Here is an 18487-nt window from a genome sequence, read left to right as displayed (position 1 = left end):
TTCTTCCACAGATGACATTCTCATGGTCTCAAACGGACCGAAATTTTGTGCGTTGAAGTTACGTGGTGTGATAGTATTCGAATGCTTAACATTGTTCATCTGAATTTCCTTTGTCTACTATTTTATCAGTGGAATTAACCCATTTATTTATTTTAAGTGATTTAACACCTATGCTGGAATAACAGACAAAAGGATTTCAGAACAATGTATTAGCACTTGCGCACTATTGACCCGCAGTGTGATTTCCAGCCCGTGGTGTTCATAGTATATTTAATAGTCCATTATATCCTTCATCTCTTTCTTAACCAAACAACCATCCAGCTCCTTTTTAAAGGAGATCTTGAAACATTTGCCTGAGGAAGGAGAAAATCTCCGAAAGCTTGTGAATTTAAAATAAAATTGCTGGACTATAACTTGGTGTTGTAAAATTGTTTACAATTTTTAAAGGAGGTAATTGACATAGCATCAGCTGCTTTTGATGGGAGTTTGTTCTAAATATCTACCACTCTTCAGGGGAGAAAATTCTTCTGATCTTGTGTCTTGCTTGAGGCTTGTCAATTTTGTAATCATGTCCTCTAGTTTTGCGGTCACACTTTTAAGTAGTCTTACATCCATGTTAAACATGACTTGCAGCAATTTAATGACTTCTCCAGAGCAATTACTTAATAATTGCCAACAGGTTAATACTATCTGTAAAGAAAAAATGATAAAATAAAATAGGAGAAGCTAATAGGCATTTAAAAACTTGATCTCATTTGCTCTTTTAGATTTAAAAAAAACTTTACTTGAAGCTTTTGAGTTTGTCCCTGGTTTATTTTACAATTTTCTTCCCTCATTTTCACCATCCATTGTTTCCCCATGACGCACATTTGCTCATAAAAATAATGCTTGCATTTATATAGTCCCTGATCACATTAAAATATCTGAGTGCTTCACTCAATAAATTACTTTGAAAGTGCAGTGAATGTTGTGAAGGGAAGGAAGAAGGCAAATTGGAGACCTGGCCCCAGGCTTCTTCCAATGCGGAATAATAATGGCCGGGTTGGGTGAATGTCTCTCATGATATGGTGGGAATACTGGCTCTCATACTGCTTGCTGTTGTTGGACAAAATACATTGGGGCAGTTAGAAATGTTGGTACTGAAGAGCTTTCCTAATTAGATTATTTCACAAAACGGGTTTTAAACACAATAATTGTTTGTACTGTTGGCCATCTTTCATGTTGGACCCATAGTTTTCCATGGATCTCAGCCATTACATAGTTCTTTGGCTAATACAATGGCAATGCCTTAAGCAGGCAGAGAGGAGCTAAGTTGAATAGGTCCAAATAAAATAGGGTTTTATAGACCACCTCAGAGCTGTTAAAAACTTATAGCAATTACTGGAGTTAAAAACCTTCAATCTTTCATGAAACTAGCTGTTAGTATTGGCTGTACGTGTGGCTGTAACCCACAACTGCTTTTAAATTTGGGGGTTGGTGGTGGAGTGGGGTGCATGCAAAGCTTTTATGGATACGCTGAAAACCACCTAGCAAAAACACACAGCATTAAAGTGCCCCACACCCTTACAGTAAGCCAAAGAAAATGAAATGGACAGTTAAAAAGCTTATTTCGTTGCACTGAAAAAGGAGAAATAACAAGACGAGGAAAATTGTGCAATTTTTTGTTAAGCTCTTGGTATAAATGCTCCATGGATAACTAAGAATTCCAGAACTTTTCATTCATAAGGGCTTTGTCTGATCATCTTCATAAAAATCTATATTCCAGTTACGCACTGAATATGCTGTATACCGTTGAATGTCTCATTGTGCTTTGCACAGTGGATTACTTTTTTTTTGGTGTGCAATGACTTATGTAGTCAAACAGTTGGACAAAACACCAGTCAAACTGCCTATATATTGTCATTGTGATCTAAAGATTTGGTGCAGATATCCTTCATGACCTTCTGGTAGTCGATTCAGAGAGATTTTCAGGGAGCTCACAAAAACTGGTAATTCTGGCATTTGTGTCACGAACCTTTTGAGGGATCCCTGATCCGCGATCATTCATCACAAATCTAGTTCTATGCATCATTTAAAGAAAATTAAATGCCTGATTCGATGGGAACTACAGACCGGTGAGCCTGACATCTGTAGTGGGTAAGTTGTTGGAGGGTATTCTGAGAGACAGGATCTACAGGCATTTGGAGAGGCAGGGACTGATTAGGAACAGTCAGCATGGTTTTGTGAGAGGAAAATCATGTCTCACGAATTTGATTGAGTTTTTTGAAGGGGTAACCAAGAAGATAGACGAGGGCTGTGCAGGAGACGTGGTCTACATGGACTTTAGCAAAGCCTTTGACAAGGTACCGCATGGTAGGTTGTTACATAAGGTTAGATCTCACGGGATCCAAGGTGAGGTAGCCAATAGGATACAAAATTGGATTGACGACAGAAGACAGAGGGTGGTTGTAGATGGTTGTTTTTCAAACTGGAGGCCTGTGACCAGCGGTGTGCCTCAGGGATCGGTGCTGGGTCCGCTGTTGTTTGTTATTTATATTAATGATTTGGATGAGAATTTAGGAGGCATGGTTAGTAAGTTTGCAGATGACACCAAGATTGGTGGCATTGTGGACAGTGAAGAAGGTTATCTAGGATTGCAACGGGATCTTGATAAATTGGGCCGGTGGGCCGATGAATGGCAGATGGAGTTTAATTTAGATAAATGTGAGGTGATGCATTTTGGTAGATCGAATCGGGCCAGGACCTACTCCGTTAATGGTAGGGCGTTGGGGAGAGTTATAGAACAAAGAGATCTAGGAGTACAGGTTCATAGCTCCTTGAAAGTGGAGTCACAGGTGGATAGGGTGGTGAAGAAGGCATTCAGCATGCTTGGTTTCATTGGTCAGAACATTGAATACAGGAGTTGGGATGTCTTGTTGAAGTTGTACAAGACATTAGTTAGGCCACACTTGGAATACAGTGTACAGTTCTGGTCACCCTATTATAGAAAGGATATTATTAAACTAGAAAGAGTGCAGAAAAGATTTACTAGGATGCTACCAGGACTTGATGGTTCGACTTATAGGGAGAGGTTGGATAGACTGAGACTTTTTTCCCTGGAGAGTAGGAGGTTTAGGGGTGATCTGATAGAAGTCTATAAAATAATGAGGGGCATAGATAAGGTAGATAGTCAAAATCTTTTCCCAAAGGTAGGGGAGTCTATAACGAGGGGGCATAGATTTAAGGAGAGAGGGGAGAGATACAAAAGGGTCCAGAGGGACAATTTTTTCACTCAAAGGGTGGTGAGTGTCTGGAACGAGTTGCCAGAGGCAGTAGTAGAGGCGGGTACAATTTTGTCTTTTAAAAAGCATTTGGACAGTTACGTGGGTAAGATGGGTCAAGTGCAAGCAATTGGGACTAGCTTCGTGGTATAAACTGGGCGACATGGACATGTTGGGCCGAAGGGCCTGTTTCCATGTTGTAAACTTCTATGATTCTATGATTCCTTCCGTGCTGTAACCTTTCTATGATTCCATGATTATGGCTAGAACAGCGTAGCATTTTGTGACTTTTTGCAGTTATTTTATCATTTAATTAGGCAAGGCAACCATATTTTTCCACGCAGAATGTTTATCTCATTCCCAGGGCAGTATCAAGATTTGTGCAAAAGTGGCCAATCCATCCACTTTAAATGCCAGCATTTGCACCATCCCACACAGCCTTATTCAGTGCAAAATTGAAGGAGTAGACTTCCTCACTGAAATTGGTGATGTAGAATCACCAGTGTGAATTCCATCACCAATTCTATCACGAGATTGCAAGACAATTACAGATGAGGAAGGCTTATCATCCAATATTATATTCATATGTACAGAGAGTTACTAATGTCCTCCCGTTTCAACAGTAAATTAGATCTTAAGGGTTTTGGACACGAAGGGAATCGAGGAGTATGGGGGTAGAGCAGGAAGATGGAGTTGAGGTAGAAGATCAGCCATGTTCGAGGGGCAGTATGGCCTACTTCTGTTCCTATTTCTTACGTTCTTAAATAAGTCTGGGGTTTTCATCTCCACTGTTTTATCCAGGAGTCCATTCCACCAAATTTGGCAATTGAAAATATATAATTTGAATTATTCTCTTTTTTTTACTTTGAGCAGCGGAACATTCTTACTAGAGCCGTCACTTAAATGTGGGTAAGCACTTTAAATAGCACAACAACAGCAACTTGCATTTATATAGTGTCTTTAACGTATGTTACATCCTACATATAGCTTCATCCCATTTCACAGGCAAACCCTGATGCAGTGACAGACATTATAGACACAATTGCCACTCCAAGTGATCTGAAGGGTTGTGGGGCCAGCAGGATTATGGTGCATGGGCACCCTTTTTAAAAATTGTACTTTCAGTTAAAACTGGAATGATAAAAGTGCGATTCCACCTTAAAGGTAAATGTTCTGGCCAGATTATGTGGGGGAGGAGTGGAATTCTGCACATGACTGTGAGAGGGTGTAAAAATTGAGGAAGTAAGTAATCCTAAATGTTAAAGTCTGAATAGAGATCATTGATACTGATCCATGCTGGGGAGAAGGCTCTTGAGGTAGTTTGAGTGTGGAGAAAGTTGGCTAATTCTGTAGCAAGGTGTAGTGTCAGCTGCAAAAAAACAGAAAATGCTGGAAGTACACAGCAACTCCTCCAATGTCTGTTAAGAGAAAAGATAACAACTTTTTGGGTCAGTCTTATCCACTGCTGAGCATCTAGAGCGACATTGCCAAAAAAACTGGCAGAATGTCCTCAGCCCAATCTCTTAATGTAAGAATGCACGAAAAGTTGGGGACAAGAATAAGCAGTTCAGCTGATCCCTCTCGCATCCTAACTCTCTCATCATGGCATCTTACTGTATTTTTAACCACTGCAAATGTTTTTGATTCTATTACTTTGCCAGATTGCTCTGTGGCTTGGGGAGACTTGGGGTGGGGGGGAAGAAAGGTCTAGAAATAGAGATAAAATAGAGTACGCTTTGGCAATTGTTTGTTTATCATCATTAAAATCGCATTTGTGTCTTTGCTGCTGGAATGCACTTATCGCTGTTGATAAAAGCAGCTGCTGGCGTGTTCAGTCGATGCTGTAGTTGCATGCGACTTCATGTTCTTTTGTTTGCTGGTGCAGGCTGAATTGAAAATTACCTAAACAGTATCTTAGTATACCTTTTAATCTTCTAATTTATTACAAGCCTTTTAAAAACAGTGGAGTAAAGTTTCTTGCCAGAAGAACATGGTCAAAACAAGGTCTTTGTGATGGGATTGGTCTGTGAGGAGTTTTCCTGCTGAAGCATTCCTAGTTGGAACTACAGGAAACATTGAATAAAAGGCTGAATGGTGTATTTTCAAACATATGCTGCGCAGGCTTAATAAGTTCTGCTGATGTAAGGATACAGCACAGAGAATTCTAGTAGTGTAATCTAGCACAATCTCTTTTTAAGATTGTTTGAAATCCCTCTGTGTTAAATCATTTATATACCTCCAGCAACGCAACCTCTGATTGCAAAGGGAGAGGAGAAACGATTGGAAGCAAATTATGGGTCAAATTTATTTGTGCCTGGGGGGCTAGTTGATCATCAGGGTGCAGCGAATACAGGAAAATTGGTCAGGGAACAGCACATGGCCCTAAGGGAGCATGCCTGATTTTCCATCCATTTAAATGAAGAAAGAATGGATGGAAAAATCGAGTTGGTTCCATTAGGGCCATGCGCGTCTCCCGGCCTGATTTTCCTTTATCTGCCTTTATTTGTTTTTCAAATTAGTAAAAGTTAACATACTTAAGTCTAGACTTTACAAAAGAAGATAGATTAGGTTTCTGCTCCCATTATTTTCAACTGGGTCTTAGTTTTAATAAATTCGTAAATGCATTATGGATTTGTTGAACTAATGCATATTGTCCAGGGATGCCAATAGGATTTCAGTAAAGTGCAGTGGTGGGTGCATGTAGTTTTTGTAATGTGTAATTGTAATTTATAGAGCTGTTTTAAAAAAAACACACGGCAGTACAATTATAGATTCTTTTCTTCCATACTTGGAGAGGGCATTTTCAGATGTATAACACTCAGGTGAAATAGTGCTGGTTACAAGTTTGAGGCAATGAGCATCACTTATGAAGCATGTTGCACAGTGATTAAGTATATTAGCATTAGTGCTACTTTTCCTATGTTGCACTGGTACCAATGTGCTAAATATGTCTGGTGATATCACTGAGGTTTTTCTTCATTTAAAATTAATTTGGAGCTGTTTTGTAAGTTTTGCAGCTTCTAGCAAGAATTGTTTCCAGAAGTGAAAGCCTAAAAGTAAATTTATTCTGCTGAGGGAACTTAGGTTTACTTTTCTATACTCCACTCAGTCCCCAGAACTACCACGGTGAAAGCTGCAAAAACATGTGTATATTTTAATAAATTGTCAAGGGGCTAGTTTAAATTCTTAGCTCATGAATCATTGACACTGTAAAATTTATCTGAATATACATTTTCAAATCTGAAATCGGGGAAGGAGCTGAGGTGGAACGTGTGTCCCTCTTGCTAGAGATTTGTGGTAAGTCAACAGGCTGGCATAGCTAAAATTCAATTATATGCTTCTAATATTTATGGTGTCAATGAGTCAGAGTTAGTCATGTAAACTAATGTAAACTAGCTCCATGACAAGCTATTAAAATTATACCTCCCTGTGACTTGAAAACCGTTTCACCTTAAGACTTGGGAGGTATTAAAGTGCCCTACTGTGAGCCACACAGGTTCAAATCCTTGGCGACTTACCCGATTTCGGCCAGGATGGTGGTCGGGGTTCTACACTGATTTAGGCTAGGGAGGGGGAAAAAAAATCGGCCAGGGTTCCCAATTCTGATCATTGCCCAGTGAAGACACTTGAATGTCAGTGAGGAGAGGATTGGGTCAGCTGTGCGGTCCCCTATGTTGGATTAGCCTGCCAACTCTTGTGTGGGCTTTCTTCAAATAGCTCTAACAGTGCTTACTACAACAAGAACAACTTGTAAAATGTCCCATGTAAATACTACGTTAAAGGCGCTAAGATGCTTCACAGGAGCATTATCAAACAAAATTTGACACCGAGCCTCATGAGATATTAGGACAGGTGACCAAAAGGTTGGTCAAAGAGGTAGGTTTTAAGGAGCGACTTAAAGGAGGAGAGAGAGGTAGAGAGGTTTAGGGAGGGAATTCGAGTTTAGGGCAGAGGCAGCTAAAGGCACGGCCATTAATGGTAGAGCGATTAAAATCAGGGATGTGCAAGAGGCAAGAATTGACGGAGCTCAGATCTCGTAGGGCTGGAGAAGGTTACAGAGATGGGGAATGTCGAGGCCATGGAGGGATTTGAAAACGAGGATGAGAATTTTAAAATCCGGCATTGCCAGACTGGGAGCCAATGTGGATCAGTGAGCATAGAAAGTTACGACACAGAAGGAGGCCACTCGGCCCATTGTGTCCGTGCTGGCCGAAAAAGAGCTATCCAGCTTAATCCCACTTTCCAGCACTTTGTCTGTAGCCCTGTAGGTTACGGCACTTCAAGTGCACATCCAAGTACTTTTTAAATGAGTTGAGGGTTTCTGCCTCTACCATCCTTTCAGGCAGTGAGTTCCAGACCCCCACCACCCTCTGGGTGAAAAAATTTCTCCTCCGCTCCCCTCTAATCCTTCTACCAAATACTTTAAGTCTATGACCCCTGGTCACTGATCCCTCCTGCTAAGGGAAATAGGTCCTCCCTATCCACTCTATCTAGTCCTGTCATAATTTTATATTTTCCAATTAAATCTCCCCTCAGCCTCCTTTGTTCCAAAGAAAACAACCCCAACTTATACAATCTTTTCTCATAGCTAAAATTCTCCAGCCCTGGCAACATCCTCGTAAATCTCTTCTGTACCCTCTCTAGTGCAATCACATCTTTCCTGTAATGTGGCGTCCAGAACTGTACACAGTACTCAAGCTGTGGCCTAACCAATGTTTTATACAATTCTAGCATAACTTCCTTGCTCTTATATTCTATGCCTCATCTGATAAAGGAAAGTATCCCGTATGCCTTTTTAACCACCTTTTCTACCTGTCCTGCTACCTTCAAGGATCTGTGGACATGCACTCCAAGGTCCCTTTGTTCCTCTACACCTCTCTGTATCCTCCCATTTATTTTCTATTCCTTTGCCTTGTTTACCCTCCCCAAATGCATGACCTCACACTTCTCTGGGTTGAATTCTATTTGCCACTTTTCTGCCCACCTGACCAGTCCATTGATATCTTCCTGCAGTCTATAGCTTTCCTCCTCACTATCAACCACATGCCCAATTTTTGTATCATCTGCAAACTTCTTGATCAAGCCCCCTACATTCAAGTCCAAATCATTAATATATACCATAAAAAGCAAGGGACCCCACTGGAAACAGCCTTCAAGTCACAAAAACACCTGTCAACCATTACCCTTTGATTCCTGCCATGGAGTCAATTTTGGATCCAACTAGCCACTTTCCCTTGGATCCCAAGGACTTTTACTTTTTTGACCAGTCTGCCATGTGGGACCTTAGGGGTGATGGGTGAATGGGACTTGGTGTGAGACAGGATACAGGCAGCAGAGTTTTGGATGAGCTCAAGTTTATGGAAGGTGGAAGATGGGAGGCCAGCCAGGAGAGCATTGGAATAAGGTACAATAACCACACTTATAGTTTCAATAATGTTAGATTTTATTTTTATTTGTTTTGTTGACAGACTATATGTTACTTCAGATTCCAAGGTTTTTTTTTCAGCTGTTGTCTATTGTATTTTTGTGGCTTTATTTTTAAACTCTGCAGCTTATAAGCAGGGTAGTACACTACTGTACGTGCAGGCTGGCATGTGCAGTTATGTTCAATATACAGAACTGGATTTTGAGAGAGCTTTGAACTCAGTTACAGTTACATTGAAGGGTTGCTGAACTCCATGGTGAATCAGTGCTGGCAGGTTTTAAACTGGCAGGAGCTGTGTGTTTTTTGGCCTGGAAGTGGATTTCACAATGTCTAGGAGAAACACACTGTTCCTTTGTTGGATCTGTAGGGAACATAAACAATAAAACAAACAGACAGAGTGGGGCCCAGGCTCGTTAAAATACACTCACCAGTTCAATGTACTTCTGCATATTTTACTCTTTATTTATGACTCGTTCTTATTATGCATGGAAGTGGGACACCAATGTTGTAATCATGCATCATTTCATGTAATGCATGTTGTATCCATATTGGTGAGATCAAAACCTGTTACAGAACTGGTCTGTTTTTTCTTTGGTGCATTTGCTTGCCTGTTTCACAGCCCACATTTTAATTACACTGGGAAAATATAAGAAATACAGCAATAAAAAGAAAAATTCATCAGGAGTGGAATTTTTACTTTTACGTGATTTGTGAAAATACTTGGATTACGTTAGACTTACAATCTCTGCTCTCCCTCATACTCTTTAATGACATTCTCCATGTATAGCGATTGTGGACATAATGGGGTATTAGTTTGCTTCAAGTAATGTGGCTGCTGTAAACACTGTATTTATAGTGTCTGCATTTTGCTAGGAAATTAGCAAAGTACAAGCACTAGAGATTTCTATTCTGGGTCTACATTCAATCTGTCTTCTCTTTTCAGATACTTATAGACTTATGTGTATTTCCAGCATTTTCTGTTTTAATTTTAGGGCTATTGAAATTAGCGTTGCATTATTAATGCCTGTATTTCCCCTAGAACGCTTCCACCTGTGCAACATTGCATGCTCCATCCCTGCCTCAGCCCATCTGCTGATGAAACCCTCCTCCCTGCCTTTGTCACCTAGACTTGACTATTCCAGTGCTCTCCGGGCCGACATCCCATCCTCCACCCTGTGTAAACTTCAGCTCATCCAAAAAGTCTTCTGCCCATTTCCTATTCTGCACTAAATCCTGCTCAGCCCTCACCCTTTTCCTTGCTGACCTACATTAGCACCCAGTCTCCCAACGCCTCCAATTTAAAATTCTCATCCTTGTGTTTAAATCTCTACCTCTAACTTCTTTCAGCCGTACAATCCACCTCTCGCCGCCAAATTCTCTGTTCCTCTGACTCTGGGCTCTTGTACATCCCCCCTTTCCCCTATCATTGGCGGCCGTGCCTTCAGCGGCCTAGGCCCCACATTCTGGCATTACCTCCCTAAACCCCTCTGCTTCTCCACCGCCCTTAAGACACTTCTGAAAACCCACCTCTTCAACCACGTTTTTTGGTCAACCCACCTCTTCAATCAAATTCCTTTGGCTTGGTGTCCATTTTTGCCCCTTGGGACTTTTTTTTCTACATTGAAGGTGCTATATAAATGCAACATTGCCAGCAAAAATAAATCATGTTGTCCTTATGGAGTCTGCATTGGGTCAATTTCTCCTTTTTCTTTCTTTGCAGCATGTTGAAACATGCATTTGACCAGAAGCAAGGACCAGTAACAAGCTGTTGACAACTGTTTTGACTTTGACTGTCTCGTTCTTGATTGTAACATTTAATTTGAGAGTACACATACTCAGGTAAGCAAGCAGAAATTAACTCTTTAGTGTTTATTACCAGAGCTGTAACAAAACTTATAGCAACTAGTCTGAAGAATATTTTATTTACTGAGAGTTTGTTGCTTATCCGTTGGATGTCAAACATCATTATTTGTTCCAGTTTCTATATGCTGGCCTTGATTTTTTTTTCAGCAGCCAACTCTCTCTGTTTCTTACAATTATACAAAAAGAAGGGCGAGAAAAGACCATCAAGTCCAATAAGCTCGCCCCATCTAGTCAGTGGTGCAACTTTGCACACTGTTCTTTCATTCTCTAGCAACGTTATCTCCTGAGAAGCGAAACAAAGGCGGACAGAAAGAAAACTCTGATCGATTCAGGAAAAACTATGGGAAATTCCTCTCAGACACTCTAAGGCAATCAATCAACCAGGAGACTATGGTTGCTCATGGCTCACAACACAATTAACTAGCAACTTATATAACCCAATCAATCCTATGCCAATGGATTTTATATCCCTGCATTCTAGTCCTCTGATCTCTGTTCATTTCAAATAACCTAGCTAACCGTGACTGTGTCCAAACCTGTCATTATTTTTAAAAATATCAACCATATCGCCTTTAAGCCTGCATTTCTTCAAAATAAGTAACCCTGACTCTTGGAGCCTAACTTCATAACCAAGGTCACTAAGATTTGTTATCATTTAGGCTGCCTTCCTCTGCACCCTCTCCCGGACTTCGATATTCTTTACCACGTGTGGGGACTAAAACTTAACACAATACTCCAAATGAGGATGTAGCAGAACTGTACATAGTCCAAGTATTTGTCCTAGCAGCACAACCTAAAACCTAATTTGCTTTGCCTAGCAACCTTACACTGCTTTTGCAGCTTTAATCCAGGTCTCTTGCACTCTTACCTTTAATAGGTGACTCTGCACAGTATAGACAAATTGGAGTTTCCTAACCCCATGTTGCATGACGGTGCACCTGTCTGCAATAAATGACATATAACACTTTTATCCAACATATCTAAATAGCCTCAGTCCTGTCCTGATGCAACAATGCTTCTCCGTCTGATTTTTTTTCCCCTTATTTTCGAATTTTGAAGCATAGGGGTGGTACGATCGCTTCCCCAAATGACATTAATGACCCAGTTAGTTTTTTTGTGGTGTTCTATTACAAATCATCAGATTTATTTCACAACTTGCCAAATACATGATCTTTGTGTTGCTGGTCCACTACCAAAACCATTAGGCTACTGTTGCCACTAGTACAGTCCAGGAACCTGTAACTTTCTGACCGAATGGCTTTTTTCAACAGCAGGCCATCCGGGACTTCTTTTTTTAATTGGTTCCTTTACTTAAGCACTGAATCTGTGACCAAATCACTTCAGCTCTGCAACAAGATTTAACATGGTGGGGTGACAGAGGTTAATATTCACTGATTAGAATACAAAGGGACAACAAAAAATGGCAAATCAGAATTTCCTATAGCCAATAAAATTGTATGCCTGAAAATTATTACTGTTGTGACCATAAATCTGTAATTAGGAAGTATTTTCCTCAAGTTAAAAATTTGACTTTAAAAGAAGGTGGAATAAAAACTACTTCTTTGGGTAGAAGTTAAAGGTTGAATTTTGCACTTAGAATTTCCATGGTATTGTTAATCGGTGAGTTCAAGATCTTAACAATGCAAACTTTGAGCTGCCCTGAAAACACTGTACAAAATAGTGGTGTGCATCAGGCAGGCTCTGGGTGAAGCGATCTGAACCCTTGTCCAATGTCGCCAGCAAAAGGCCCGAACCACTGATGGATGGGCCTCATTTGCATTCTACTGGCGAACTGCCAGTGCATTTCCAACGCTAATGGGCAGCTTGCCATTTTGAGAGAGCGGGAAATCTGGCAGGGAAACCACAGATCATGGGCTAGCAGCTACAGGCTAAAGGGGAGGGCTGGTACAATCGGGTGGGGAGCGATGGAGAGCATTAATAAAGCGGCAGAGGATTATGAGCAAAGAGCAGGTAGAGCCATTATTAGTAAAGCTGAAACCACAAAACTGTCAAATACCTTAATTCCTAATGTTGCCTGACCCATTTTCAGCAATTCCTTGAAATTATGCTGGTCCTGGCTGTTTCCCACTCTGTAAAGTAGGCGGTAATGACATTGTCATGCCAACAGCTACTTCTTCCATAACCTGTTAAATAAATACTCCTGCACTTTGAGTTTTTTTTCTGTATTTCTGCACCATTGCAACAGTAAGTCTTGTTAATGAATGTAAAATAAATTTCTACAGAAACTAATCACTGGGGACACTGAGTATCAGCTGTTGAATACAACATGACTGAGGGCGACTGCCGGATAATTGACCATCCAGAGAAAGTGCTTAATTCCAATTGCATTTGTTCTTTATTACTGTAGTTCAGAACAAGCAGGCTCCTACCTGAACCAAAATTGATTCTGATCCAAATATAGACTTGCATTGTACTGTTCCCCTTTTGCCCTTATTGTGTACAAGTCTTAATTGAAGCATAAAATTTAATGGCATTGGCAAACAGCTCATGCATGTATCCAGTTTTAACTGTGGAGTTGTTAGCAATAACAGTTGGGCCTTAATTTCAGAATGATTCATTCCTGTAAAGAAAAGGATACTGTAGGAATACAAGCTAGGTATTCCAACAGAAAAGGGATACATTTTAGCAATAAAATAAAAAGAAATAGCATAGTTAGAACCCTTTTGGTTGATTTGATGTTAAAATATGCTGCGATTACATGTACCATGTTGATACGCATATAACCCGCTCTTGCGTATAACCGAAAACTTGGGCACTCCTGCTGGAGAAAGAAATTAACTTGTATACAAGTTGCATCTCCAAAATAAACTAATATTTGCTTTATAAAAATTATATGCTATATGCTAGTTAATAAAATATGTCTCTGCTTTGAGGCTGATGGAAGATAAAAGCAAGTTCTTTTAAAACTGCCTTAAAAGAAATCTGCTCAGTTAGCAAATGCACCATATGTAGTACTGCACTGAGCCATATAAGTCAAGAAGGTCCATAGTTTGATCTCTAGTCTGTTTAACTGAACTCATCTAGGGTAGTGATGGGCTTGCTGCACTTGGTCTCTACATCCCAAATTAAGGAGGAAGAAAGTCAACCAGGGTTCTCACTACTGATGAATCTACAAATGCGATTACAAATAAGACTTTTTGTGTATTTGTGAAAGCTAATGCACAGAACAAAATATCCAGGCATATCTAAGTATGAGACGGCACCTTGAGAAGAAGATGGGTGAGGGAAATAAAATCAGATGGAAACTTGAAGGAAAAAGAAATACATTGAGTGCTCAAAGGGATAGAATGACTTAATTTGTAGATTTCCCATGTTTTAATACCACATCTTTGATTCTCACTGCAGAGTATAATTAAATGTAGTCTCATCCAGAAATTCCCTTGTGGGTAAAGACACAGCCCAATGTAGCATTAAATCCTATGGACCAGAGGTCCCAGGTTTGACTTTCGGTCCTTACTGGGTTAGCTAATTTCAGTAGGGGTGTAGCAGATCATGGAGGGATGTGGGTGTCGCTGGCAAGGCTGGCATTTATTGCCCATCCCTAGTCTCAGCTATTTTGCTTATCTCCTACTCCTTAGAGAAGATTTGATGCAGTGGGGATTACAGCTGTCAAAGCAAAGGACTGGCAAAAGTGCGTCTGTGCATGTTTTGTTTTGATGGGTTTCAGTAGAGTATTTTAGTGTAATAAATCCAGCATTTGATGGACAGTAAATTAGACGAGAGAACAATTGTTCAGCTCAATATTTAAGTGATAATGGAGCACAGTTTTTACTATGCAAGGATTGTGTTGTATTAGGCAGTAAAGGATAAGGAAGCTTTTGAGAATCCTAAACAAATCCACTTGTCAAGTCCCTCAAGAGCCCTGTTATTCTTTGCTGCGCAGTACAATCCAAGCTTTTGTCTGTGATAATCACAATTTCAACTACCTTGTTTTGGCTTTTCTCATTTACGAACAGGAGTGAGCCATTCAGCCCCTCGAGCCTGTTCCACCATTCATTGAGATCATGGCTAATCTGAACCCTAACTCCATTTACCCGTTTTGGTTCCCTTAATTTCCTTGGCTAGCAAAAATCTATTGATCTCAGATTTAAAATTATTAATTGAGCTAGTATCTACTGCTTTTTGTGGGAGAGAGTTCCACAGTTCTACCACCCTTTGTGTGAAGAAGTGTTTCCTATCTTCTCTCCTGAATGGCCTGGCTCTGATTTTAAGGTTAGGTCCCCTTGTCCTCAACGTTCCCACCAGTGGAAAATATTTCTCTCTATCTACCCTATCAATTCCTTTCAAAACTCTCAATCAAATCCCTCCTTAACCTTCTATATTGTATTCCAGGGAATACAAGCTTAATTCATGTAATCTCTCCTCATAATTTAACCCTTGGAGCCCTGGTAACATTCTGGTGAATCTGCGCTGCACTCCTTCCAAGGCCAGTATATCCTTTCTAAGGTGTGGTGTCATAAGTTTCTGCCTGGTCTCAACCAGTAGGTGGGTGAGACAACAATGGAGAGAATTCTCCATTCCAGCTGACTCTCAGAACCATAGAAGTTTACAGGACAGAAGGCTGCCATTCGGCCCATTGCTGGGTCTTTGTTAGAGCAATTGAAAATAATTAAAATAAACAAGTTAACAGCAGTTTTAAAATGGCAGAGACAAGAATTTGGTATGAGTACTTTAAGCATTCATACCAAACCAGCATCACTCAGAGGGTGGTGAACCTGTGGAATTCTCTACCACAGAAGGCTGTAGAGGCCAGGTCACTGAATATATTTAAGAAGGAGCTAGATAGATTTCTAGACATAAAAGGCATCAAGGAGTATGGGGAGAGCGCGGGAATATGGTATTGAGATAGAGGATCAGCCATGATCATATTGAATGGCGGAGCAGGCTCGAAGGGCCGAATGGCCTACTCCCTGCTCCTATTTTCTATGTTTCTATGTTTCTAATTGGAAAATAGACCCCTGGCGCATCGTTACTCTATATAAATAACAACTGTTCACCTACATAACAGTGACTAGACTTCAAACTAATTCATTGTATATGAAGTTTTTTGGATGTTTCTGAGATGCATGTTAAGGCACTTATAATACAAGTTCTGTTCTCCAAAGAGACAGCCCCCTAACGATTTAGGAGCTCTGTGCTAGACTTCGTACTGAAACCACATCACTAGTATAAATATGGCACAAAAATCCTAGTAGAATCCTGTTGCAAGAAATTATAGAAGTTTACTTAGTTATACTGCCTGGAGGCTCCCATCACTTGGGTAGATATTAGCGCTCCTTCCATAACTGCGTCCTTGGAAGATGTTCCAGTGAAATAAAAAGAAAAAAAACTGCAAAGGTGTTTCAGGTGTGTAATCCGTCATCAGAACTGAAGACTAAAAGATAAACAGGCATTTTTGCCAATTTGAGAAAAATAGAGAGGAGAGGGAGAGAATCAAGGGCCCAGATTTTGCTGTGGTGGGGCATCTAATGACGTCTGCTGTTAGTTAGATGTGCCCTTGCCCCTTTAGATTTTTTAATTTTTTGCGTGGCAAGTTGCTGAAAGTGCGAGCAGATAATGTCGTAGCGAGGGAAACCAGGCATCTGGGACCTGAATGAATAGGGCAAGCAACTGTGTGTCTCCTTAACCGATCAGATTGTAGGATTGTGAAATTAACAGCGCAAGGACTGAGAAGGAAGTGTAAATTAGAGTGGGTGAATTCAATGTCAAATCAGGTACAGAAAGAGAAATAAAGAGAGGGAAAGAAAGATTGGATTATAACAGAGAAAAAAAAGAGACAAAGAAAAAGTAAAAACATTTTAAAAATTTTACATTTTTAAAATCAACAATTAAAACCTGAAGGAATGAGACTCCACACTTGTAATAGTTAATTTTCAGTGCCAGAGAGGTTGATTGGCTGTAATTAACACTTAGCACATGGTTAAAAGAATCTCTCAGACCACTAAACTCCCTTTGTCTGAATCCAGGCTTAGTTAAATATGCGCAGGCCTTAAATGGCTCCAAAACAGGCACCTTGCGTCACTTCAGACCAGCCCTAACTTTCTGCGGTGAGTTTAATTCCTATCCACTACACAAATATAGCAACTTCATTTCAACATTGAGGCAGATAACGAGATGCCGTTTTAGCGAAGCTAACGGCGGAGTGGCACAACTCGGACAGCAACTTTTGGATATTTGAGTTTAACCTCGTGTCTGCCCCTCAGACGAGGTTGCTGTAGCATTTGCGCATAAATAACGGCGATGCCATTAGGCTCATCGTTATTTTGACAGCAAAATCTGGGCCAATAGATTCATCCATCACAGTGAAGGGGTAAATGGGCAAACCTCGAGAACAAGGTGAAACTGATTCAACCATTTTTTATTCAGTCCTTAGTATAATTTAATTTAATTTCGCCCAGCGCTGGAATTTGAGAGAAGCCATAGTGACTGAGTAATTGAGCACTTGGCTCCTGAAGGTGAAGTGCTTGCTTCAACTGCCATTCAAAACAGCCCTCTCGATCTGCAATATGTGGAAAGGGTGGAATTTCGGTCGACACTCAGAACAAGAGTGTTTCCTTTTGTAGAGCTTGCAATTCCACTATTTTTTTTAGCTTGAGAATCTAGTATCACCACTGCAGCCTTTGTTAATGTAAGGATGCCCTGGTTAACATGGGAGGAGGTGCATTCGAGATATACGCCTGGAAGTTATTGTACGTTTTTTATGTTTGATCTGTTCTCAGCCTGTTGGCCAACTGGAAATGTCACACAGAAGAAAGCTGTGCTGCTTTGTGGGTGGAGAAGGAAAAAGAAGTGCCATTCTGCAGTTTTGCTTCTCCAACTTGCTGAGCCGGATGACATTAAGGGCAAGAAGTCTGCAGTTTGGGCCTTCCTCCCGCTGTCTGTGGGAGAGATGTTAAAATAATAGCAAATTACCACCCCCTGCCCACCTTCTAATTTCAGCAGGGTATGGTTTCATTGCCAAAGTTATGGAAAGTCTGTTGGTTGCTTGGTACCATTGAAGCTGACTGGAGTTCCATGGGGATTAGAGCTGCTGAGGAGTAAAATCAGGACACTGGTTCACTACTTGATTTATTTATTTGCAGCAGTGGGGAGAGACAGACTGAACTCCTCAAGTTATGCATTTGAACGTAAATGATTTAAGCTGCCTGTCAGGTGGAAAGGAGCTGAAAAGACAGACCAGATGTAATGCTGGAGGCAAGAACTGCAGCACTGTAACATGGTTTAAATATGTAATGACAAGGAATGTTAAGGAGAAATATGTGTGTGTATTTTTTTAAGCTTAATTTTTTTATCAATCTGTAATACAGATTGTAAGCAAACAAATGCAACTTCTTAAGAAAAAGTATAGTTAGCGGTTTTAATAGCCTACTTTTCTGCATGAGATCCTTGTGTAAGGAGAGATTAACTCCCCTTTCAGAGGTAACTGTAGTAGTTTAAGGTACCGTCCGATGAAGTACTGAACCGTTGCTCTGGTCCTGATCTGTGCTTATTTAACTTTTCTCAGACAGGGCATCAGTTAGATACTACATTTAGCCTTAACTCTCTTTCCCCCCCACCCCCCGCTGCAGTGATGGAACTAGGAATGTAAATTTTGGTGTGTGCCAACTTATAGTTGAAAGCCAATGATGAAAGGTCTGACATCATGGCATATCATTTATTTTATATTGTACAAATAATTCAAGTTGCTGCTTTGTTTTAAATGCTGCTCCCTCCCAATTATTTGGGGGGAAGAGAGGGGACACTTGCTGCTGTGTAACATGGCCTGGAACGTTTGGGCGGCAATAAAAGATATTAAAAAAAAATGTTCCTTGCCTAGTGCAACCGATTGTTCGTGCTGCAATCAATTGCACTAGGTATGGCAGCCCTTTAATTTTTTAAAGCCTCAGCCACTGGATGCCAAAAATACAACAATGCCCAG

The 18487-nt window shown here is 40.5% G+C and overlaps 1 protein-coding gene and 1 long non-coding RNA gene across 6 annotated transcripts in view; one reads left to right on the top strand and one right to left on the bottom strand.

The window, feature by feature from the left end:
- The window catches only part of raraa (retinoic acid receptor, alpha a), a 484346-nt gene that overhangs the window by 44874 nt on the left and 420985 nt on the right, over nt 1-18487 (top strand). For 3 of the 4 annotated variants that reach the window (XM_067968840.1, XM_067968839.1, XM_067968841.1), the window contains one exon: nt 10406-10524. The exons of the other annotated variant lie outside the window; for it this stretch is intronic. The gene's annotated coding sequence lies outside the window, so the exon portion shown is untranslated. The remainder of the gene's footprint in view (nt 1-10405; nt 10525-18487) is intronic. 4 annotated transcript variants of the gene reach the window in all.
- The window catches only part of LOC137299882 (uncharacterized), a 35112-nt gene continuing 17259 nt past the window's right edge, over nt 635-18487 (bottom strand). The window contains exons 2-4 of one of the 2 annotated variants that reach the window (XR_010958003.1): nt 12566-12638; nt 11417-11490; nt 635-690 (exon numbers count right to left, since the gene is read on the bottom strand). This is a non-coding gene — a long non-coding RNA (uncharacterized lncRNA). Of the gene's footprint in view, nt 691-8755; nt 9047-11416; nt 11491-12565; nt 12639-18487 lie in introns of those variants that run through there. The other variant, XR_010958002.1, reaches the window with a different exon arrangement.

Source organism: Heptranchias perlo, chromosome 30, assembly GCF_035084215.1.
Source record: "Heptranchias perlo isolate sHepPer1 chromosome 30, sHepPer1.hap1, whole genome shotgun sequence".
NCBI lineage: Eukaryota > Metazoa > Chordata > Chondrichthyes > Hexanchiformes > Hexanchidae > Heptranchias > Heptranchias perlo.
The sequence above is the reverse complement of the archived record's forward strand: the minus strand, read 5'-3'. Positions and strand labels throughout refer to the sequence as shown.